Source organism: Bombina bombina, chromosome 2 (genome assembly GCF_027579735.1).
Source record: "Bombina bombina isolate aBomBom1 chromosome 2, aBomBom1.pri, whole genome shotgun sequence".
Taxonomy (NCBI): Eukaryota; Metazoa; Chordata; class Amphibia; order Anura; family Bombinatoridae; genus Bombina; species Bombina bombina.
The window spans coordinates 422,017,216-422,040,303 of NC_069500.1; the positions used below are offsets into that span (position 1 = coordinate 422,017,216).

A 23,088-nucleotide genomic window follows, 5' to 3' on the forward strand; every position below is an offset into this window, starting at 1 on the left:
ATTGAGGATGGAATGAAGTAGTGAATTGGTATTTGATATTAAGGGATTTGCATAAACATTTCCAAAACCTTGAAGTAAATTGAGATCCCCTGTCGGAAATCACAGTACTTGGTACTCCATGTAACTTGAGGATTTGATCCAAAAAAAGTCTGGCTGTTTCAGGTGCAGTTGGTAATTTATGAAATGGTAGAAAGTGAGCCATTTTTGAAAAACTATCAACAACCACCATTATAGTTGTATGATTTTTAGAGGGAGGTAAATCCACTATGAAGTCTATGCCTATTTGTTTCCATGGTCTATCAGAAACAGGTAGGGGCATAAGTAGTCCATATGGGCTCTTTTTCTCTGTTTTGCAAGTTTGACATATAAGGCAGGTTTTTATGTAGTCAGAAATTGATCTTTTCATGTCTGGCCACCAATACGCTCTGCTGATCAACTCTAATGTACGTCTCTCTCCTGGATGACCTGCAAGAGGTGAATCATGCTGCTCTTGTAGAATTTTGATGTCTTAAAGGTTCAGGTAAGAATATTCTGTCTTTGTAGTAATATATTCCATTCCGGTTAATTAGCTGAACCTTAGATTTAGGTAGTGGCATATGTGAGAGCTTTTGTATGTCTGTCAAAATGTCAGAAGTTAAACCAATGAATCGTTCAGTAGGAATAATATTTGTATAACTGGTACTTTGAGATGGTGGACTTGATTGGCGAGAGAGGGCATCAGCCTTACCATTTTTACATGCCGGGCGATAGATTATCTGGAAATCAAATCTTGCAAAATACAGACTCCATCTAACCTGTCTGGATGAGAGAGTCTTATTATTTTGGAGATACTGAAGGTTTTTATGGTCAGTATAAATCAAAAAGGTTTTCTTAGCCCCTTCTAGGAGGTGTCGCCAGAATTCTAATGATCTTCGGATTGCTAACAATTCTTTATCACCGATTGCGTAGTTTTTCTCCACTGAACTCATGGATTTAGAAAAGAAAGAAATGGGATGCATCAGTTCATGAGGCGCCTTCTGTTGGGACAAGACTGCACTTATAGCATAGTCTGAAGAATCCACCTCCAGAATATACTGAAGGTTAGGATTCGGTAGATGTAAGATGGGAGCTTCGGTGAATAATGTTTTCAGGTGTTCAAAGACAGCGGTATGTTATTTTTCCCAAAGAAATGGGTGTGTAGTACCAGTAAGTTGAGTCAATGGTTTAACAATTCTAGAAAAATTCCTTATGAATTTTCTATAATAATTAGCAAAACCCAGAAACCTTTGTAGGGATTTGCGGTCATGAGGTTGTGGCCAATTTTTTACTGCTTCAACCTTTTCAGACTGCATCTGTATGCCTTCTGAGGAGATGGTATACCCCAAAAAGGAAATAGTAGATTTGTGGAAAGAACATTTCTCGAGCTTGGCATATAACTTATGTACCTTTTTAAACGGGCCAGCGTACATGTTTTATGTGGTCTGAAATATTCTGAGAGTAGATCAGGATGTCGTCTAAATAGACAACTAAACAAACATCTAAGAGATCGCGAAATATATCATTTATAAAGTGCTGGAAAGTTGCAGGGGCATTACAAAGGCCGAATGGCATCACAAGATATTCAAAGAGCCCATACCTAGTTCTAAAGGCAGTGAGCCATTCGTCGCCTTCCCTTATATGAATAAGGTTGTAAGCCCCACGCAAGTAAAGTTTTGTGAACACTGTGGCATCAGTAAGTCGTTCGATCATTTCGGGAATTAAAGGGAGTGGATACCGATCTTTTATGGTCCGTTTATTGAGCTCCCTATAATATATGATGGGACGAAGAGTGGAGTCTTTATTAGTCACCAAAAACATACCTGCAGCTGCAGGAGAGGTAGACGGTCGGATGACACCTTTCTTTAGGTTGTCTTGCAGATATTCTTTTAAATGTTCTAGTTCAGGTTGGCTAAGGGGGTAAAGATGACCTACAGGTAGTGTTCCTGGGATCAATTCAATTGGGCAGTCGTATACCGGGTGAGGTGGAAGTGTATCAGCTTCCACCTTACTAAATACTTCCTGGAAATCTAGATAGTCGGTATAGGAGGTACATCAGTGCTAGTGTGTAGTACTGCTGTTTGAGGAAAACAAGTAGTTTTACAAAATGTTGATTGAAAGGTTAAAGTGAGTGATGACCAGTCTATATTAGGATTATGTAATTGTAGCCAGTATAGACCTAAAACGACTTGGAAATGTGGTGAAGGTATAACGTCAAAGGTAATATACTCAGTATGTCCCCCTTGAGTGGTCACTAATAAGGGAATTTTTTTGTGCGTGATAGGACCGTTTTCTAGTACGGAACCATCAATAACCTTGAGAGAGACAGGGTGTTTTTTTTTCAACAGTGGGTATTTTATTAATTTGTACAGTGGTGTTGTCAATGAAATTGCCAAAAGCTCCAGAATCCACTATGGCATTGATTGGCAGACGTCTAAGGTCCCACTGTAACGAGAGATAAATTGCAATAAGAAGGTGGTTCATCAAGTCTTGTTACATTATTTACAATGTTAAACTTACTCTTTTTGTTTTTACGTAGAATGGGACAGTCTGTGACCATGTGACTTGGGTTTGCACAATACATGCATAAGTGGTTGTTCCTTCTTCTCATTCGTTCTTCGGCAGTGAGTGGTCCCCTAATTACCCCGATATCCATAGGGGTGATGGGGTCATTAGTTGTAGCCCTTGAGTGTGTAGTGCTGGACGATGGGACCTTAGAAGCAGGTTCAGTGTACGTATGTGCGTTCTGCCTTACGTTCTCTAAGCCTACGATCAATCTGAGTTGCTACTTTCATGAGAGCATCCAGAGTACTTGGCATCTCTATCCTTGCTAGTTCATCTTTAACGGAATCAGAGAGGCCGAGCCTAAACTGATTGCGGAGTGAAGCATATAATTTAAATTCTGTGATGTAATCCTCCACAGATTTTTTTCCTTTTTTAAGGTTTCTCATTTTTTGTTCTGCTGTGAGTTGGATATCTGTATCACTGTATAACTCATCCATAGCAGAGAAAAACCCAGAGAGAGAATTTATTAGAGGGTCATTGGTTTTACATAGGTGGTCAGCCCATACCCTAGGTTCTGACCTGAGAAAAGATATTGTAGAGAGTACCCTTACCCTGTCTGTTGGGTAGGTGTGAGGTTTTAAGTTAAATAGGAGGTGGCAAGCATTTTTAAATTGTCTGTAAGACCGCTTGTCTCCAGAAAAGGAGTCAGGTAAACTAACTTGTGGCTCAATAGTTGAGGTGTGCGGGACTTTCAGATCCTTTATCAATTCTCTAAGAACCTGTGTTTCTAGTTGTAGGTCTAATATTGCTTGCCCCATTTTATCCACCTTTTGGTTTAGGTTAAATACAAACTGGGGTATTTCAGCAGGATCCATACTTGTGACGTAACTCTTTTAGGCTTAGTATTATGTCAAAGAGGTAACAACTTTACAAGACAAAAATGTGAAATGTAACACTATTGTGATTTGGTAACACTAGCTTCAAAGTGAAACCAAGTAGTATAGTGTAAAGTTGTTATAAAGTATGGTTTTCAGGATATACTGAATACTTAATTATATACACAGGTGTCACGTTAGACCCTTATTGAGGGAGAAGCGACATGATAGACATTAGATAGAAAATATGCAAAAATAGAATCTCTATTTGTAATCCGCAGTGATCTCTGTAGAAAATCCTTAAGTAAGGTAAACACAAATTTCAGAGTTGTAATCCACAATGAAAGGTTAGAAGTAGTTATTCATCAAATAACATTTAGACAGTCACACTTGGTATGAATCTTAATATTCTGCTGAGGATAATACACAACTGGAAAACACAGCCTCAATCTGAAGCAGATCACAGATCAGGCTAATACAAAGTATGTGCACAGTATGTGTTGAACTAGTAATCCCAGTTAGCATGAGAAGCGGTAGAAATACAGGCAGAGTAACACAAAACAGTAGTTGTGGAAGGTTAGAAAAATATTACTCACAAAGTTTGTTGTCCGAACCCGCTGCCTGTTTCTGACTCCTTGTGCGCGCACAATTTGGTCCCGGTCACTTCCTGTTAGTGTTGCAAGAAACAGATCCCTGCTTGAAGAAAAAAGGAAACGGCTTCTCTGTAGTTGTTAAGATGCCAAGACTCTACAGGCTAGGAAATAGCGAGATGTTAGAGGTCTGCAGATTCCAATGCTGACAGGAGAGTGTTGTCCTCTTGTTAAAGAAATGACTTTGGTAAACAATGAATCCTGAGGAGGAAAATTGAAGTAAGGTATCTGTGAAAATCTCAGAGAGTAAGGCTCAGAGTTACTCTAGATAGAGAAACAAAATACTAAGCAATGCTAGTTAGGAGAGCAGGTGTTAAAATAGGCGATGAATCACTGTGATTGGTGAACCAACTTAAAGGTGCAGTAACAGTCAAAACCCTGACAGGAGTATCGTAACGACACAGATTACAAACTTATTACTATACAGCAAACTTGCATATTTTGTCTAGCAATGTAAGTTGCGTAATATTGTGGTATTTTAGTGATGTCTCGAATTGTTCACCGGCGAATAGTTCCCCGCGACCATAGCTTGTTCGCAACAGCGGGCGAACATATGCGATGTTCGATCCGCCCCCTATTCGTCATCATTGAGTAAACTTTGACCCTGTATCTCAGTCTGCAGACACATTCCAGCCAATCAACAGCAGACCCTCCCTCCCAGACCCTTCCAGCTCCTGGACAGCAGCCATTTTAGATTCATTCGGAAGCTGCTTTCTTAGTGAGAGGAGGGACAGTGTAGCTGCTGCTGATTTAATAGGGAAATTGATTGCTAGGCTAGTGTATTCAGTGTCAACTACAGTCCTGAAGGACTCATCTGATCTCTGCTGTAAAGACAGCACCCCAAAAAGCCCTTTTTAGGGCTAGAATATCGGTCTGGTTTTTTTTCCCCCCTGTGTAATCTAATTGCTGTTGCCTGCCTGCCAGCATGTGTGCCAGGCTCACAGCGTATACTGTGACCACTTGCCCAGTGCCACCACTCATATCTGGTGTAACAGTAGTGTAAATTTAAAAAAAACAAAACTTTTTGGACTGTGAAACATCAGTCTGCTTGTGTAATCTAATTGCAGTTGCCTGCCTGCCAGCGTGTGTGCCAGGCCCACTTGCCCAGTGCCACCACTCATATCTGTTGTAACGGTAGTGTACATTTTTAAAAACAAACTTTTTGGACTGTGAAACATCAGTCTGCTTGTGTAATCTAATCTCAGTTGCCTGCCTGCCAGCGTGTGTGCAAGGCTCACAGCGTATACTGTGCCCACTTGCCCAGTGCCCCCACTCATATCTGTTGTAACAGTAGTGTAAATTTAAAAAGAAAAACTTTTTTGACTGTGAAACGTCAGTCTGCTAGTGTAATCTAATTGCAGTTGCCTGCCTGCCAGCGTTTGTGCCAGGCCCACTTGCCCAGTGCCACCACTCATATCTGGTGTAACAGTAGTGTAAATTAGAGGAGTCTGAAGAAGAGGAGTCAGAGGAGGAAGGTGGCTTTGAGGAGGTGGAAGACCAAACACAGCAGGCTTCCCAGGGGGCTTGTTGTCACTTTTCGGGTACCCTTGGTGTTGTACGTGGCTGGGTAGAGGAAGAGACCCTCAATGACATCAGTGAGGACAAGGAACGGGACATGGCTAGCTTGGTATCCAACCTTGTGCAAATGGAGAGTTTGCGGTTGTGCAAATGAACTGTTTGCGGTTGTTTGTTGTGCGTTAAAGGGACATTCTAGGCCAAAATAAACTTTCATGATTCAGATAGAACATGTAATTTTAAACAATTTTCCAATTTACTTTTATCACCAATTTTGCTTTATCTTGGTATTCTTAGTGGAAAGCTTAACCTAGGAGGTTCATATGCTAATTTCTTAGACCTTGAAGCCCACCTCTTTCAGATTGCATTTTAACAGTTTTTCACCACTGGAGGGTGTTGGTTCACGTATTTCATATAGATAACACTGTGCTCGTGCATGAGAAGTTATCTGGGAGCAGGCACTGATTGGCTAGACTGCAAGTCTGTCAAAAGAACTGAAAAAAGGGGCAGTTTGCAGAGGCTTGGATACAAGATAATCACAGAGGTTAAAAGTATATTATTATAAATGTGCTAGCTATGAAAAACTGGGAAATGGGTAATAAAGGGATTATCTATCTTTTAAAACAATAAAAATTCTGGTTTAGACTGTCCCTTTAAACGGGGAGTTTGGTCTGTCACTGTTAAGCGGGCGTAACCCTTACACTACCTGATCAATACAACATCATACCTGATGTTTTAAAGCACGTTATTCCAAACAATTTAGCAATGTTAGGTGATTTATGCCCTTTATGGCTTAAAAACAGACTCTGGATCAACTATGTAATTTTCCATGGGAGTTTTACCATGGATCCCCCTCCGGCATGCCACAGTCCAGGTGTTAGTACCCTTGAAACAACTTTTCCATCACTATTGTGGCCAGAAAGAGTCCCTGTGGGTTTAAAAATTCGCCTGCCTATTGAAGTCTATGGCTGTTCGCCCGTTCGCGAACAGTTGAGGAAGTTCATGTCCGCCGTTTGCGAACGCAAATTTTTAGGTTTGCGACATCACTATTTACAAACCAAACTAGAAAATAGTAAATAAACTGAAGTCATACGACAACCTTAACACATAGTGCCTAAGATTATTTAGAAGTTTATAGTCTGTTGAATTAATTGCTGTTATTAATTAGCAGCTACGCTGATGGTGATGAGTTCAAAATGTGTCAAATTAAATTACGGTTAGTAACCAGCAGCCAAGCTGAAAGTGATAAATTTAAAGTGTGCTGAATAAATTGCGGTTCTTAACCAGCAGCCATGCTGAAAGTGATAAGTTTAAAGTGTGTTGAATAAATTGCTATTATTAACCATCAGCTATGTTGATAGTGTGTTGAACAAATTGCTGTTATTAACTAGCAGCTACGCTGACAGTGACAAGTAGCAACAAATATAACACCAATATAAAGGTTAAACTGGTACAGCAAGTATATGACCCAATAACACCAATAATAATTTAACTGATTAAAATCTGAACCAGAGTGACATCTTAACCCCACTGAAATATCCAGCAACCAGTCTCACTTAGTAAAACCCAACAATACCATTAATAATACCCAAGTAATCAAACTCTGATTCAAATTCTGAACCAGAGTGACAGCCTAACCCACATATATTAAGGTGAACAAAGCAGCAATTTCAATAGTTTAACCACAGTGTCTCTGTAATATTACGTATATAATTAAAAGGCTGTACTATTGACATTAGGAGACACTTTGGGATGAACAGCTGAATTTCAGATAAGGATTTTAATTTGTTTGTCGTTGCCCATCTTTTAAAAGGATCAATAAAAAGTTATATTTTATCCACTGAGTTCCTGCCTGTAAAACAGTCTGGGCATAGAGTGCTAATATAGTATTCCTTTTGTGGAACTTTAATAGGTTTAGTGTTGGTAATGTTGGAGAATGGCGGTTTAGAGGTTAATAGATGTATTTATTGTTGTGGAACGGTGATTAAGATAATTTTGTTTGGGCATATTAGTTGTGTTGAGTTAATTCGTTATTTCGGATCCATTCTTTATTCATATATTCATTATTCTATTGTAAACTTTAGAATAGAATAATGAATATGAATAAAGAATGGATCCCAAATAACGAATGGATCTGAAAAATTATTTAACTTAAAGGGACATTATACACTCATTTTATTTATTTTGCATAAATGTTTTGTAGATCTATTTATATAGCCCATAAAGGCTTGTTTTTTTTTTGTTTTGTTTTTAAATCTATAGTTTTGCTTATTTTTAAATAACATTGCTCTGATTTTTAGACTCCTAACCAAATCCCAAAGTTTTATGAGAATACAGTTAGATACCTTCTCCAGCTTGCTCCTGTTTGTGTAAAGGGTCTTTTCATAAGCAAAAGAGGGGGGAGGGTCTTATTTCCCACTTGCAGTGAGTGTTCCCAGCTACCTTTTCAAAAGAGCTAAACTGAGAGCTTCTAATTAAGTTTTTAAACTGTTTTATACTGGATTTTTATGTCAGTATCTGTGCATCTTATTTTCATATAACTGCATGTAATAGACGCTACTATAAAGAATGTGTATACTGTCCCTTTAACTAATTCTTGAAAAAAAAAATATTTATTCAACTAATGAAAACGAAACCAAACAAATTTTTTAGCTTTGCTCATGTCTATGAAATGGATCACATTTATTGACAACTTATGCTAAACAAAGCAATGATTATACATTAGGCAGTATTAAGCTTAGATTGTTAATTGCTCCTTATTTGCTAAAGATGGCATACACTGGCAGGGAAGAAGATAAGTCATCGCACACAGGAGGAACTCCATGTCATCAGGTGACGATAGAAAATGTTCAGCCAAGCCTCATCTCAACAGGAACAGTTCAAGTTCAATACTGTGATACCCAAAAGCAACCCTGAACCAAACTTCTAGTTGCTCGCTCTCGTTATGGCTTGCCCCTTCCACAGAATCACAGAACTACCTTTATATACAAGACTGTGAACAATATATTAACCAGCAGTGATTTCAGTTGTTTAAAAACATTATATTGATTGGTCATAATAAAGTTAGTTTCTTATAGCATTATGTACTACTTAAAGCCTATATTGTTTGTTGTGCGCGCAGCAGGAATGTAAACAAAGCCTTATTATTTCCTGCAATTTTGTGTTCTTTAAAAGCAAAGTTTTTATATGAAGTGCTAAAACATTAAGGGCCAGATTACAAGTGTAGCGCTACATAAATATTTACTGGGAACACACAGTGCAGTTTTTGTTCTAACACCCCACTCCTGCCAACTTTAGACCCAAAATACTGCCTAGTACAGTTATTAAAATATAAAGATGCCGCTATCTTTATTTTTTTTTTATATAATAAATTTTATTGGTATTTCCAGACAGCGTACGTACATCGGCAAACTGCAGATTAGTTATCAGAAAACACATAAATTCAATACAATGGTCATCTCTATAAAACATAAAAATTTTTTTTAACTAATATGCGATTAGAGCTTTATTTTAGTTTTCAGCATAGTCTGAGTGATCTTTAGATCTAAGAATCCCAAAAGCTTTTTCTTTTTCCAGAGAGTTCCTTATATGACATATTGGGAGTGATAAGGTTATTACTTCTATATTGAGAGTTTTCCAACACTGTCATATGAGCTGGATACACCGTATCAAACAATTTAACAATAACCGTGATAATAACAATTATAACAACAAGTAGTCATATTTCTTAACTTAGAGAATCTGGTCTATAGGTATCTTTGTGATAGGTTGGAGTGAAATAATAGATAAGAATTATGAATATGGGGGGGGAGTGTCCTCTCACTCTCTATGGAAATTATAGTATTACCCCTTATCACCAGGATTTGTTGCAGCCGAGTCTATTGATGATAGATACGTTTCTAGAAATAAAGTTTTACTGGGAAACAATGTTAATTGGTTTCTCTTGAAATAACCGTATTGTTCTAAGGGTATAGTATCAGAAATTTTTTATATCCATTGCCGGATTGTGGGTATTAGAGCTGACTTCCAGTTTATTGCTATTAGTGACCTAGCACTGATTAAACATATTTGTATTAGTTTTTGACGAATTTTGCATCTACAGTTCGAGGGGTGATTTAATAGAGCAATGATTGGTGTTAGTGGGAACTCTGTGCCCCCTATTAACTGCAACGCCTGCTCGACCGATTTCCAGAAGGGGACAATCTTAGGGCAATGCCACCATATATGTGCCATAGTTCCTATTTCCCCACATCCCCCTCCAGCACAAAGCTGTGGAGGAAGGGTATATTCTATAAAGCCTATGTGGGGTCAAGTACCATCGCATTAGTATCTTGAAATTCATTTCAATTATTTTAGTAGAGGTTGACGATTTATAAGTATTATTGAAAATTTTCTCCCAGGCTTCCTCATCAATCCGAAGATCTAAGTCTTGCTGCCAATGTAAGGTGTAAGTTGGGAGGGAGGCCTGTGAAGCCCTCTCCAATACTTTTTTTGCAATGGAAAGGGTACCTTTAATGGGGTGGCCAAGAGGCATATTTTTTCAAAAGGAGTGGGAGGTCTAATTAAATCAGTTTTGTATTGATTATTGTGTAGAAAGTGGGTAAGTTGGGAATATTTTAGCCATGATGCAAAGGCACCTTGAAATATGCATGCCATATCTTGTCTAGATTTAAGTGCACAATTATCTAGTAATTTAATAATTGGTATTGACTCTGGTAATTCCCACGTAACTCTTGTGTTCTGCAAGGGTTCATAGCCCACCGTGAGTTCCATATTGGGAGAGATTGGTGTAAGTGGGGACTGGGGTGAGGAGAGTTTCTGGTATTTCTGAACTAGAAAGTCCCAGGTCTCAAATATGTGTTTATAGAGAGGGGAAAAATGACAAATTGTGGGTCTAAGGCTTTTACTAATCCAGCATATGGAGCCAGGCTTTGGTGCCCTAAGAATCTGAGAGTCCAGGGATACCCAGGCTTTTGCCTCTTTTTTTCATATGCCGGTCAAGTATGTGTTGTAAAGTTTTTGAATAATAGTAAGACTCCAATTTAGGGAGGCCCAGATCACCCTCGCGCACTGGTCTATGCAGTGTAGCAGCACTAATACGTGGTTTTAACTTACCTCAAATGAATAGATGGATGTGCCTTTGTAGTTGTGTGAGGTAAAATTTAGGCAGAGTGATGGGTACTGTTTGGATGATATACAGAATTTTTGGGAGGATTGACATCTTTATTGCCTCTGCTCTACCCCACCACGATAACGGCTTGTCTCTCCAATTTTGAAGAGTATGTAGAATTGCTGTTTCTAGTGGTTTGTAGTTTGCTTCAAATAATTGCGTTATTTTAGGGGTTAAATATATACCAACCTAGATACTTCAGCTGCGACTGTTGTGTTTTGTATGGGCATATAATTTTGAGAGCTTGAGATTCTGCTCGCGTCATAGACACTGTGGCAAAACTTGCCACTTATGAACTATGCAGGAATTGTTATTTAGGCTAATGGTTAAAATGTATGTTTTTTTTGTTTGTTTTTTAAATTTTTATTTATTATTTTATACAAACATGCAGCACATCTGAATATTGAAACAGAAATTATGTCTAAAAATCAAAACAATACAAAAACATTACACATTTCAAATGATATGGTATACCTTTGCGCAGAGGCAATAATATATAAATACAAATATGAGACGGGCAAGCACCTTAAAATAATACATTCCTAGGCCAGTCCGTCAAACACCAAAAAATACAACAAGTAGATTGATAGACATAAAAAAGCCAAAGACAAAACAATACAAAACACTCATACAGATACACAAAGAAACAACAACAAAAGAAAAAAAAAAAAAAGGGAGGTCCCCCCCACAACCCAGATAGTCCCCCGAGCTAAGCGCATTAGCTATTATCTAGGATAGTTCCGTGAATTTCCCCTCTCAAAACGGCATTTTGGATCCATAAAGAATTTTTGAAAGGTGAAATAAGTCTCCTTTGCAACTCTATTGATTTTGAAAATATATAATCGCACCACTTGTTAAAAAAACGTTCAATCTCATTTTCAGACCCTGATGGAATATCATACTGTTCCAGGATTAATTTATTATCTAACATATTTAGTACCGACGCTAGTGCCGGTCTCTTCTTGGATTTCCAAGAAGAGAATATTACATTTCTAGCACACAGTATTATGAAATTGATAAAATCAGTATTCTCACCCCTGTCATATTTTTTCAAGAAGATAATATCTACTGTGTCCAAAACCACTTCCTGCTTTAAGACTTTAGCAATCCAATATCTTACTTTATGCCAAAACTGAATTACCTTGGGGCAAGCCCATATGCAATGCATCAAATTTGCATTAGGAGCATTACACCGAGAGCATACATAAATTTGAGCCTTACTCCATCTGCCTAAGTCAACTGGGGTAATATATACTCTATTAATTAGCCTTATATGAGATTCCCTCCAAGAAAGTTGCGGGGTGGCTGCCCATGCTCTGGAAACACTTTTTTCTATTATCTTGATTTCTATACCAGGGATATCGATAGACCATTTTTCGCATAGACGTTCCATAGCCATATGTCCTTCTTTAAATAATGACAGATTATACCATTGCGATATAGAGGTTTTACCCTGAAGGAAAATACTCATGCCAGCATAAACTCTTTCCCAATTTTTGTGATAGCCAGTTAAGGGCTGAGCATTTAAAAAGTGTCTAATTTGAAAATAACCAAACATATCTCTATTAGGGAGATCGGATTTTTCCTTTAAGGTACTAAAAGAGTGAATAAGATTCCTATCTAAGTCTAAACATTGATAAAAAAAATTCCAATCCCTTAGATTTCCATCTTTTAAAAATTTCTGAGTCAGTCCCTGCGGGGAATTCCGGATTGTTTTGTATAGGCTGAAATTTAGAACAGTGGTAATTAATATTTTGAGCCCGGCAAAATTTTTGCCACGCTATTATCGGATTTTTAAAGGTATACATTTTTTTAAGCAATAGAGGCCAATCTTTGTAATTCATATGTACAAGTGCCTTGAGTGAACAAGGTTTAAAAAAGTCAACTTCAATATCTCGCAGTGCTAATGCCCATTTATCCGTTAACCAGTCTGGAACGATCTTTAAAAGACATACAATATTATACTTTTGTATTGATGGAAGACTTAATCCAGCCTGCTCTTTTGGCTGGCTAAGTCTTTTTAATGAGAGCTTTGATTTAGAATTCCCCCATAAAAAACTACTAAGAGCCGTATTTAACTGTTTTATGTCCCCTTTTTTTAGGAAAAGTGGGATATTTTGCATAACATATAGCAATTTAGGCAATGCGATCATTTTAATTAAATTTATTTTGGCCGCAAGTGTTAATGGAAAAAGTGACCATTTAGCCATATCTTGTATAATTTTTTTAATTACTCCAGAATAATTTGACTTATACCACTCCTCCGGAGAGGTTGACACAAATATACCTAAATATTTTATATTTTTGACTTCTTTAAAAAGCGGAGCCGCGAAGGAGTCATTGGTGCGATTTAACCACAGGATTTCCTGAAAAGGTTCCAAACATATCCAACAAATTCAATAACACCGGTACATTTTCCCCCGTATTAGACAGAAATATGAGTAGATCGTCCGCGTAAAGAGAGATTTGGGCAGTGGAGTTCCCTACTTTAATCCCCTTGATTGTCTTGCGGAGGGCAATTGCAAGAGGCTCGATGCAGAGATTAAACAAGAGCGGGGACAACTGACATCCCTGACGCGTGCCTCTAAATAATTGGAAAAACTCTGTACATTCACCGTTAACTATTAATGCGGATCTCGGATTCTTATATAGCGCCTGAATAAAAGATAGAAAAGGGCCTTTAAAGCGAAACTGTTCCAGGGTAAAACTTAGGTGTTCCCAGCTAATAGAATCAAAGGCCTTTTCGGCGTCTAAGGCGATAATTGCCTTATCCTCAGTTTCTAAAACCTTTAATTTCTTTCTTGCATTATAATACTCCACCGTCAACAATAATTTCCGCAAATTTAGGAATGATGATCTGCCTTTTAGAAAGCCTGTTTGATCCGTATGTATTAAGCTAGGGAGAACTTTCTGAAGCCTTGTTGCCAAGATACTGGAGAGAAGCTTATAGTCCGTATTCAATAACGAAATCGGACGATATGAGTCTACTTTTTCTGCATTCTTGCCCTTTTTTGGCACTAAAACAATGAGGCGCTAAAATTAACCGATATTGGCTGATCCTGAACAAAATATGCATTAAATAAACCATGTAAGGGTTCTATCACTTGATCTGACAAGATTTTATAATATTCTGCTGGCAAGGTATCAGGGCGCGCCGCTTTATTAAGACTACATTCCTTGATCGCCTGGCTAATTTCTTCTTTATCGATTGGCGCCTGCATGGCTCCAACTGCCTCCGGTTCTATACGTGGTACCTTACAGGTATTCCAAAATGCTGTTTTATTAGTTTCATTGGTATCTCGCGCAAGGAAGATCTGTTTATAATATTGTAAGAATTCAGCACTAATATCTTTAGTATTAGTGAGCCTTCTGTCCTTAGACGTTATTACTGGAATATAATTCAGGCCCCGATTCTGTCTCACTAAATTAGCTAAATTCTTCCCTATCTTACCCCCATATTTATACATCCGTGCATGAGACCGAGTAAGCTCACTTGCCGCTTTTTGTTGAAGAAAGATCTCTCTTTCTCTTTTAGATTGCAGATACTTTTGCCAGTTAGTCGGGGATGCCTCTTGTATATATGTACTATAAGCGTTAGATAACTGGTTTGAAAGCTGGACGTCCCGAATCTGATTTTTTTTTTCTCCATATTTTATGTAGATAAGCTTTTACTTCTCCGCGTAATACCGCCTTTGAGGCTTCCCAATATGTTTCAGGACTGGAGACAGATCCAACATTAGTATATTCGAATTTCTTCCATGCTTCAATCAGCCAATTCTTAAACTTATAATTCGAATACAGATATTTTGGGAAGGGATAAGCAGAATTTCTTTTTGAGGGCCCCGCCACTGGAAGCGTAAGTGAAATAGGTGCATGATCCGAGATAATAATTTCGCTTATATCTGCTACTGCTATCCCCATTAATTTTTCATTAATGAGAATATAATCTATTCGAGACAACGTCTTAAAAGTATTTGACTTGCAAGTGAAACCCTTTGTCTCGGGATTATGCATGCGCCAGACATCCTTTAAATTCAAAGCATTTCTAAACTTTCGAAATAGGGTGATATCCTGTTTCTCTCTACTAACCGCCTTCTTTCTATGGGGCCATCTGTCTAAAGGATATTTGGCGATCAAATTAAAATCCCCGGCTACGATCAACTTGCTCTCTATAAATTGAGATAATTTACCCTGTAGTCTATCCCAAAATTCCCGTATATGATTATTCGGACCATACACATTACATAAAACATAATTTTGCCCTCTTATTTCCAATTGCACAATTATAAACCGACCATCTGGGTCTATCTCAGACTGTGTAATCCTGTACTGTAGGTTTTTATGCAAAAGAATAGCTACCCCACGTTTCCTGGTATTGCCTGATGACGCAATAACTTCCCCCACCCAACCTGTTCTAAGTTTATTTGCTTCATCTTGAACTATGTAGGTTTCCTGTAAAAATGCAATATTACATCTGAGTTTTTTGAGGTTTTTCATAATCATTTTTCTTTTAATTGGAGAGGTAATGCCTCTAACGTTCCATGAAGTAAGATCTATGTTGACTTTATCTGTCATAGTAGAGAGGCAATTAGCTGCCAAAAGATCCATTACTACTCTAATAACATACTTAAGCACGCTCGGAGCATCCATCGGGGGGTGGGGGGAGACCAACAGAAGGGAGAAGAGAAAAAAAAAAAAAAAAACCCCACTCATCACCCATCCAAAATAAAAAAAGAAAAACTTCACCTAATATATAATCCATTAACTTTGTAGGCTTTATGGCCTACTACTTCTTAAACCTTTTATATACTTCTTATTCATTTTCCTTTAAGAACTTAAAGGCTTCCTGTTGTGTGTTTAATATATGCCAGTTATTGTCCTTAAGCACCTTAATCCTGGCCGGGTATAATAGAAAGGCTTCATAGCCTTTCTTAATGATTCGCGTACAAAGGGGGGCCATTACCTTACGACGATTAGTAGTTTCTATGGAATAGTCTTGAAAAAGAAGTAGTTTACCTCCTTCAAACTCTACTTCTTTCTTTTTACGGTATGCATTTAATAGATCAACTTTATCCTGGAAATTAAGCAGTTTGGCAATTATAGGCCTTACGATCTTACTACCATCTGGCCTCAATCTCTCCTGTCCTATTCTATGAATTATTTCAACTACCAACTGACGTTTTGGGCCAGGCAATTCTAAAAGCTGGGGGAGTTTTTCCATAAAAAACTTTTTTAAGTCTGTATACTCTACTGTTTCAGGTACACCGATGATTCTGAGGTTGTTCCTCCTAGTTCTATCCTCCAAGTCATCTATCCTATCCTGTAATTTTTTTAAAGTAGTCCTGTAAAAACTTGTGTCTTGTTCGGCTACGTGCATTCTATCTTCAATATCTGAAATGCGTAATTCAGCTGCTTCAATCCTATTAAAGGAATGAATCTCATTTGTGAGAGAGAGCATATCCTGTCGTATCTGATCAAATTGTGGGGTCATTGCATCATATATGGCTTTAACTAGTGCTTGAGAATCAGTATCCATTTTGGCTACACTAATTTCTTCCACAATGCTCTCCTGTAACGTAGTACTTATTTTACCCTTTCTGTCTTTTTTTGGTGCCATTACTGGCGATTTAGCTTTAACAGAATGGACAAATTTCTCCATATGTATCAAGTTGATATTTAAAGAAGAAAGAAAAAAAAAAAAAAGGGCAGAAAAACACTCAGCTGTGCAAATCACATCACCTATGCAAAAACCATCTACTGGCTAATCTATTTCCTGTGGAAATCAAATAGAAATCTAATGTGCTTGACACCCTTTACTCTCTTTTTCTCTTCCTCTCTTCTCCTCCTCTCGTCTTTTCACACTTTTTTAGCTTACCCTATTTCAACAACCCGCATACGTCCAATTAGAATTTGGATCCAACTATTTGAGTACCCTTATACCCTTATATTATATTTGTGCTTTTTATTCAAAACAAATCTTTAAGATCTAATAAATTGTGCTATTACTATCTAACTATAACAAAAAAAAACATACTTCTTCCCCACAGCACTTAATTCTTAACCGGTTATGCCACACTTACTTTACCTATCTAGTGAAAAATATAAAAATATTTCCTAATTAACACATTCTGGTTAAATTTGTCTATAGACTTCTTTCCAATCCTGTCCGTAGGGGCTAGAAATTATGCAACTCTTTATCCCTAAGTACAGCCACAATTCTAAGAACAGCTTCGCTCCTACAGGATTTTAACACAGTTAGTACAGATATAAACACTGCAGATCTACCTGTACTATTATTTCATTTAGCCTAAACATATATAGTGCAGGTCAGCATTTACTATTCAGTTCTTGCCTATTACTGTACAATACTCTCCCCTCCTCTTTAATATACTTAATAATCGCCACCTAGGCATATGAGAAGTACAGATGATTATTTTCGACACACCTTATATCTTAGTAGGCTATGCAGCAACTCTTATACCTTTTTGACAATAACTGTCAGGACATTTTAATATTAACATATTCAGTTACTTTTGTCAGTATACTAGCAAGGTACACAACTATATTACTGTGGCACCCTCCTTAAATGCCTCAACATCAGAGGTTTGCAGCTGTATATGCATTACATAAAATAGACTTGACAAGATATCTTAACCCTTGACCACATTTTTAACATTTAGTATACACCTAATGAGTAGATAGACCATGTATATCAGCATATATTATTATTACAACTTTAAAGAGTCCTGAGGGTTACTCCCATTTCCAAGAAGATGGAATTTACTGTCCATATTATAGATGTCATATATCTATGAGCAGTAATACAATAACCTAATACAGTTCTGCAACCAAATATTTTCTATGCACTTTGGAGCTATAAGAGAGGCTAATAGTCCCAGATTTTCTCCATAACTGCTTTATAAACTTGGTGATCGTCAAAGGAGTATTAATCCAGATAGAAAGACTGTTATAATAAATTTTGAAGCATTAGATATAGCCTTGGGACCTATTCGGTCTTAACTTCATCTTTTCAAAAGCAATGTAAAAAACAATGTAAGAACATCAAAGGATGAGGCTTCATGCAATGTTATGCCTTTAAGGAGACCAACTTTCTCTGAATTCACCAATTTCAACCATATAAGCTGGAAGCTAGGGGGTACTTCACTGGTAACTTCAATAGGGACTTTGTATAAGGGAGGCAGGACTGGGAGCAACAAGTTCCTCCTCTGAACATATGTATTTTTTTATTTTATTTTTTTTTATTGAGGTTTCAAAAAAAAAAAAAAATAACAAGGTTGTTACATACAAAATTTCAGTTGTACATATTAGAGCAAAAAATATGATTCTCAAATATTCTGAAAAAAAAAAAAAAGAGGAGAAAAAGAAGAAATTGTTCCCCTTTCCCTCCTCTCCTCTGATGCCTGGTATTTCCAATCTTATTATGTTGAAACAAAATTAATCATAATACATTCTTATGTCGATATTTAAATTACAAACCAATAATACAAAAATACCAACAATCAAAAAAAACCTATTCACTTCTGGGATACTACGGTCCTAAAAATTAAATAAACACTGCTATTGTATCCCTGATAAATTGTTCAAAATAAACCTCATATCTCCTATTTTCATCTGTAAATAAGAAGAGGACCTAACATAAAATAGAATAAAAAGCAAAAAATAAAAAGCACATACTGAACCTCTAGCCATCATAACTTAATTGGAAGACACAACTTCCTGTACTTATACCTAATCTCGTATAACTATCCTTCCTGTTCAGCGCCTATCCACTATGTTTGTTGATTTTGGCGTAGTCAAGTCATAAAGTAAGGGGGGGGGGAGGAAGGGAGGGGGAAAGAGGGGTAAAGAAGAAAGAAAAGGAGGAAGAAGGAAGAGAAAAAAAAAAAAAAATTTCTTCTCCTCTCTCTCTCTCTCTCTCTCTCTCTCTCCCCCCACCCCGAAACCGTGGTTGAACACTACCTCATATCTGTATCGTCCGATAATCCCTCACCCCGAACACAGAGCACTAAAGCCAATATGTGGGGAGAACCTCACCGGCAACCAGCATCATAAAATTAATATTATTTTTTAGGGGTGAAACAAATTGAATCTGTTCCCTCTGGGGCCATGCTAGAATTACCCTCTTCCACTTATCAAAAAAGAGCCTGTAGACTTTCTCAGTGCCTCCGGTTAGGAGCTGTCTTTCAATAATCATGTGTAGTTTAATAAGATTACCGAACTCCCCTATCGTCGGGGCTTCAGGAGCTCCCCATTTCCGAAATATCATATGCCGAGCGGCCAGGATAGCCATATTAATTAGTTGTCCCTCCCCTCTGTAACGCCCATATTCTTTTAGAAGAAAAATGTATCTTAATTGAAGAGCGCATTCCTGTTGTATATACCTGTTCACCCAAAATTGTACCTTGCTCCAAAATTGTCCTATTTTTGGGCAATCCCATATACAGTGCTGCAAATCAGCTCCCTCTCTACCACATTTAAAACAATTTCCCTTGGCCCCGTTTTGCTTCCACTTGCTCATTCTCATAGGGGATAAATAAAAATTGTTTAGGATCTTTACATGTGATTCTTTCCAACTCACTACTCTTGTCGCTGCCTCAGCCAATTTAATACTCCTTTCAATGTCTTCCACTTGTACAGTATTGATATATTTCGAGAGAAACATTTTCCTTTGATCAAGATGCTCTTTACCTTCTATCCTTAATAAGTATTTATACCAGTATGATATAGATCTCTTCCCAGCAACGTATAATTTCACTCCTAAATCAATTCCTGGATCCCATACCATCCTATGCGATTGTAGTTTCTCCGAAAGATAACTTCGTGCTTGTAAGTAAGCAAAGAATGTTTTAGTCGGTAGCTGGTATTGTTCAGCTAACATCTCAAATGTCTGTATCGCTTGCCCTTCACTTTGGGCTAACTGTAGAAAATAGCGTAACCCTTTTGCAGACCAGATTTTAAAGGCCAGATTATTATTCATCCCGGGTGTGAAATCAGGGGTTCCAATGAGCGGTAGATATTTAGATATGTATATCTCTTGACCAGCTAATCCACAGAATTTCTGCCATGCACGGATCACATTGGAAAAAGTCAGCAATGAACTAACATTGCAGGGCAATTTCCTATGCGGATAATGTAAGATTGCTTTAAGATCAAATGGATTCACCAGGGAGGATTCCATATCATAAGTCAGACAGTTGGCTTCCGTTAGCCAATCAATACCAAATTTCATAAGGGCTACTATATTATATTTTACAATGTCTGGTAAAGCCAAGCCTGCATATCTTTTACTTTGGACCAACTTCTTGATCGCAATCCGACCTTTTTTCCTACCCCATATAAAATGTGCGCATGTACTATTGTATCTTGCAATATCACGTCTGCTAATCCACAGCGGTAAATTTTGCATTAAAAACAATAATTGGGGGAAAGCAATTGTTTTAATTAGGACTATTTTTGCAGAGAGCGAGAGATATTGGATCTTCCACTTGCCTAATTTCCCTTCTAATTTGTCAAAATAATCCCCATAATTAAGACTATACCATTCTTTAGGATTCTTACTTATTTTTATGCCGAGGTAATTTAACGAATTTACCACTTTAAACCCGTGTTGCGTCGAACTTGTTCTTGTTTGGTTTATCCAGAGCAACTCTGACTTTTGCTTATTCATTCTATAACCCGAGAATGTGGAAAAATTATTAACTGCCAAGCATTTAGGAATACTTTCTTTCGTATTCTGTAGAAATAACATAATATCATCGGCATATAAAGAGATTACAACTTTATGCCCCCCACATTCAATTCCCGTTAGTTCTTGTCTAAGGTGAATAGCCAGAGGTTCTAGCGCTAGATTAAAAAGTAAGGGCGACAGGGGACACCCCTGTCTAGTCCCTCTCTGCAACGTTATAAACTGAGATAGTTCACCATTGACTAATAGTTGAGACCTAGGATAGGCATAAATCTTTTTAATTAGCTGAATCATATTCCCCTCAAAGCCAAATTTCTTAAGGGATAAGAATAGATGCTCCCAAATAATAGAATCAAACGCTTTTTCTGCGTCGATAGTAAGTAAGGCCAAGTCTGGTTGTAATTTTTTCTTCGGTATCTGTGATATATTATGATAATGGTCCACAGTGACTAAGACCCTCCGCATGTTTCTTACCGCATTCCTCCCCGGAATGAATCCAGATTGGTCACTATGGATCAAATTGCCGACCACTTTTTTTAATCTGTCTGCAATGATGGCCGTTAATATCTTATAGTCCTGATTTAGGAGCGAAATTGGACGATAGGACCCCAGTTCCTCTGCTGCTTTCCCTTTCTTATGGATTAATGTCACTGTGGAATCTGTGAAATAACGAGAATTTAATCTCCCCTGTATCAAATAACTATTATACAATTCCACAAGTATTTTCGAGATATCCTTCTTAATTATTTTATAGAATTCGGCCGGAAGACCATCCGGTCCCGGAGCCTTATTAATTTTAATTCGGTCTATCATCTTTATCACTTCCTCTTCTGTTATAGGGGAGTTCATCAACTCTAACTCTTTTTCCTCGATTTTTGGGAGCTGTATCTTTTGCCAGAACTCAGACATTCTCTTTTCATCTATATCTACCTTTGCATATAGTTTCTGATAATATCTGTGGAAGGCCTCTCTAATTTCTGTTGTTTGAGTATGCATTTTACTCCCTTCTTTAATAGTCGGAATAATATTATTTTTTTTTCCTATAGTTAATTATTTTTGCCAGATGTTTCGTAGCAATCCCCTGATAACCTTGGCAAAATGCTCTTATACGCATATCTTCCCTGGCGCCTTTTTCCCTGATAAATGTCTCACGCTCTAATTTGGCCTTTTTATAATTATTCCATGACCCGCTGTTTGGAGTCAACACATACCTCCTATATGAATTTTTAAGATGGTTCATTAATTGGAATTCCCTCTCTGTTAGCTTTCGCTTTCTCTTAACCATATAGCCCTTGACCTCACCTCGCAGCACCGCTTTCCCTGCTTCCCAGAGTACTTCTGGGCTACTCACATCCAACCTATTCTGACTGTAATACGCCTTCCATTTTTCTGATAGAAAATTTCTGAACTTTTCGTCTTGAAACATAAATTTTGGGAAGCTGAACGTATTTCTATTCTTGTCTTGGACCATTGTATCCGCAATCTGCAGACTTATTATTGCGTGGTCCGATAAAACTATCTCATCAATGTGGGACTCTATTCCCAACGTCAGGAGTCTCCCATCTATCAAGAACATATCTAACCTAGAGAAATTTTTAAATGCTCTGGATTCACACGAAAATGTGCGCTCATCAGGGTGCTGTAGGCACCAGATATCTTTTAGATTTAATGCCTTAGTAAATTCCCGTAAGAGCTTAGCTTCTCTCTTATGTTTCCTAGTGGCTCCGGATCTAAATCTATCTACCTCTGGATACATGGTCGCATTAAAATCACCAGCCATCACTAAATTTTGTCCCAAATAATTAACCGCTTTATTTTTAATCATCTCCCAGAATTCTGGTTGAATTTCATTTGGGCCATAAATATTGCAAAGCGACCACAGTCTATTATTTATTTCAACTTGTAAAAACATATATCTCCCCCTAGGATCTAATATTTGATTCTTTATTACATAGGATAAGTTCCTATTATTACAGGGGGTTGCTATAATATCAGTAATCCAGTTCGTTTGAAGCTTTTGAATTTCTGTAGCCTTCAAATGCAGCTCTTGTAAAAAAATAATATCTGGCTTGTGACGTTTTAGCAGCCTAAGCACATTCTTTCTTTTTATGGGCGAGGTAATACCTCCTACGTTCCAAGACACACAGTTCAACATTCAGACTCTAAGTTTAAAATGAAAAAACTTCATTATCCTTAACAGTTTATTTTCTACCTCTTTTTCCGGGAGTGAGATCCAGTCTGTCCGGCCTACCGCGCCTGGTGTTCCCCGGCGGTCGCCCAACCCGGTACTGACCAGGCCCAGCCTTGCTCCACTTCCGAGATCCGACGGGATCGGGTGTTCAAGGCCGTTACGGTAGCCCTGTAACAGACAATATAAGGCCATCAGGACGGGGGAAGAGAGAGAAAGAAAAAAAAAAAAAAAGGGAAGAAAAATACAGGAGAAAAAGAGGAGAGAAGGAAAAAAAAAAAGGGGATTTAAAAAAAAGAGGGAAACCCCCCTTTCCACCAACAAAATAAAAATCATCTCTGACTTTCATTGTTATATTTCCAAATTTTTAGAAGACCTGAGTACTTATCATAGCGCTATACCTTTTTCTGAACAGTATTTTTTTGCTTCTATTGCTGTATTTAGTATGGTCATATTTCCTTCTG

At 37.6% G+C, this 23,088-nt stretch overlaps 1 pseudogene; it reads right to left on the reverse strand.

Annotated features, from left to right (window-relative positions):
* Window positions 1–22,680: 22,680 nt before the first annotated feature.
* Window positions 22,681–22,795, reverse strand: LOC128651142 (uncharacterized; annotated as a pseudogene).
* Between the last annotated feature and the right edge of the window lie 293 nt (window positions 22,796–23,088).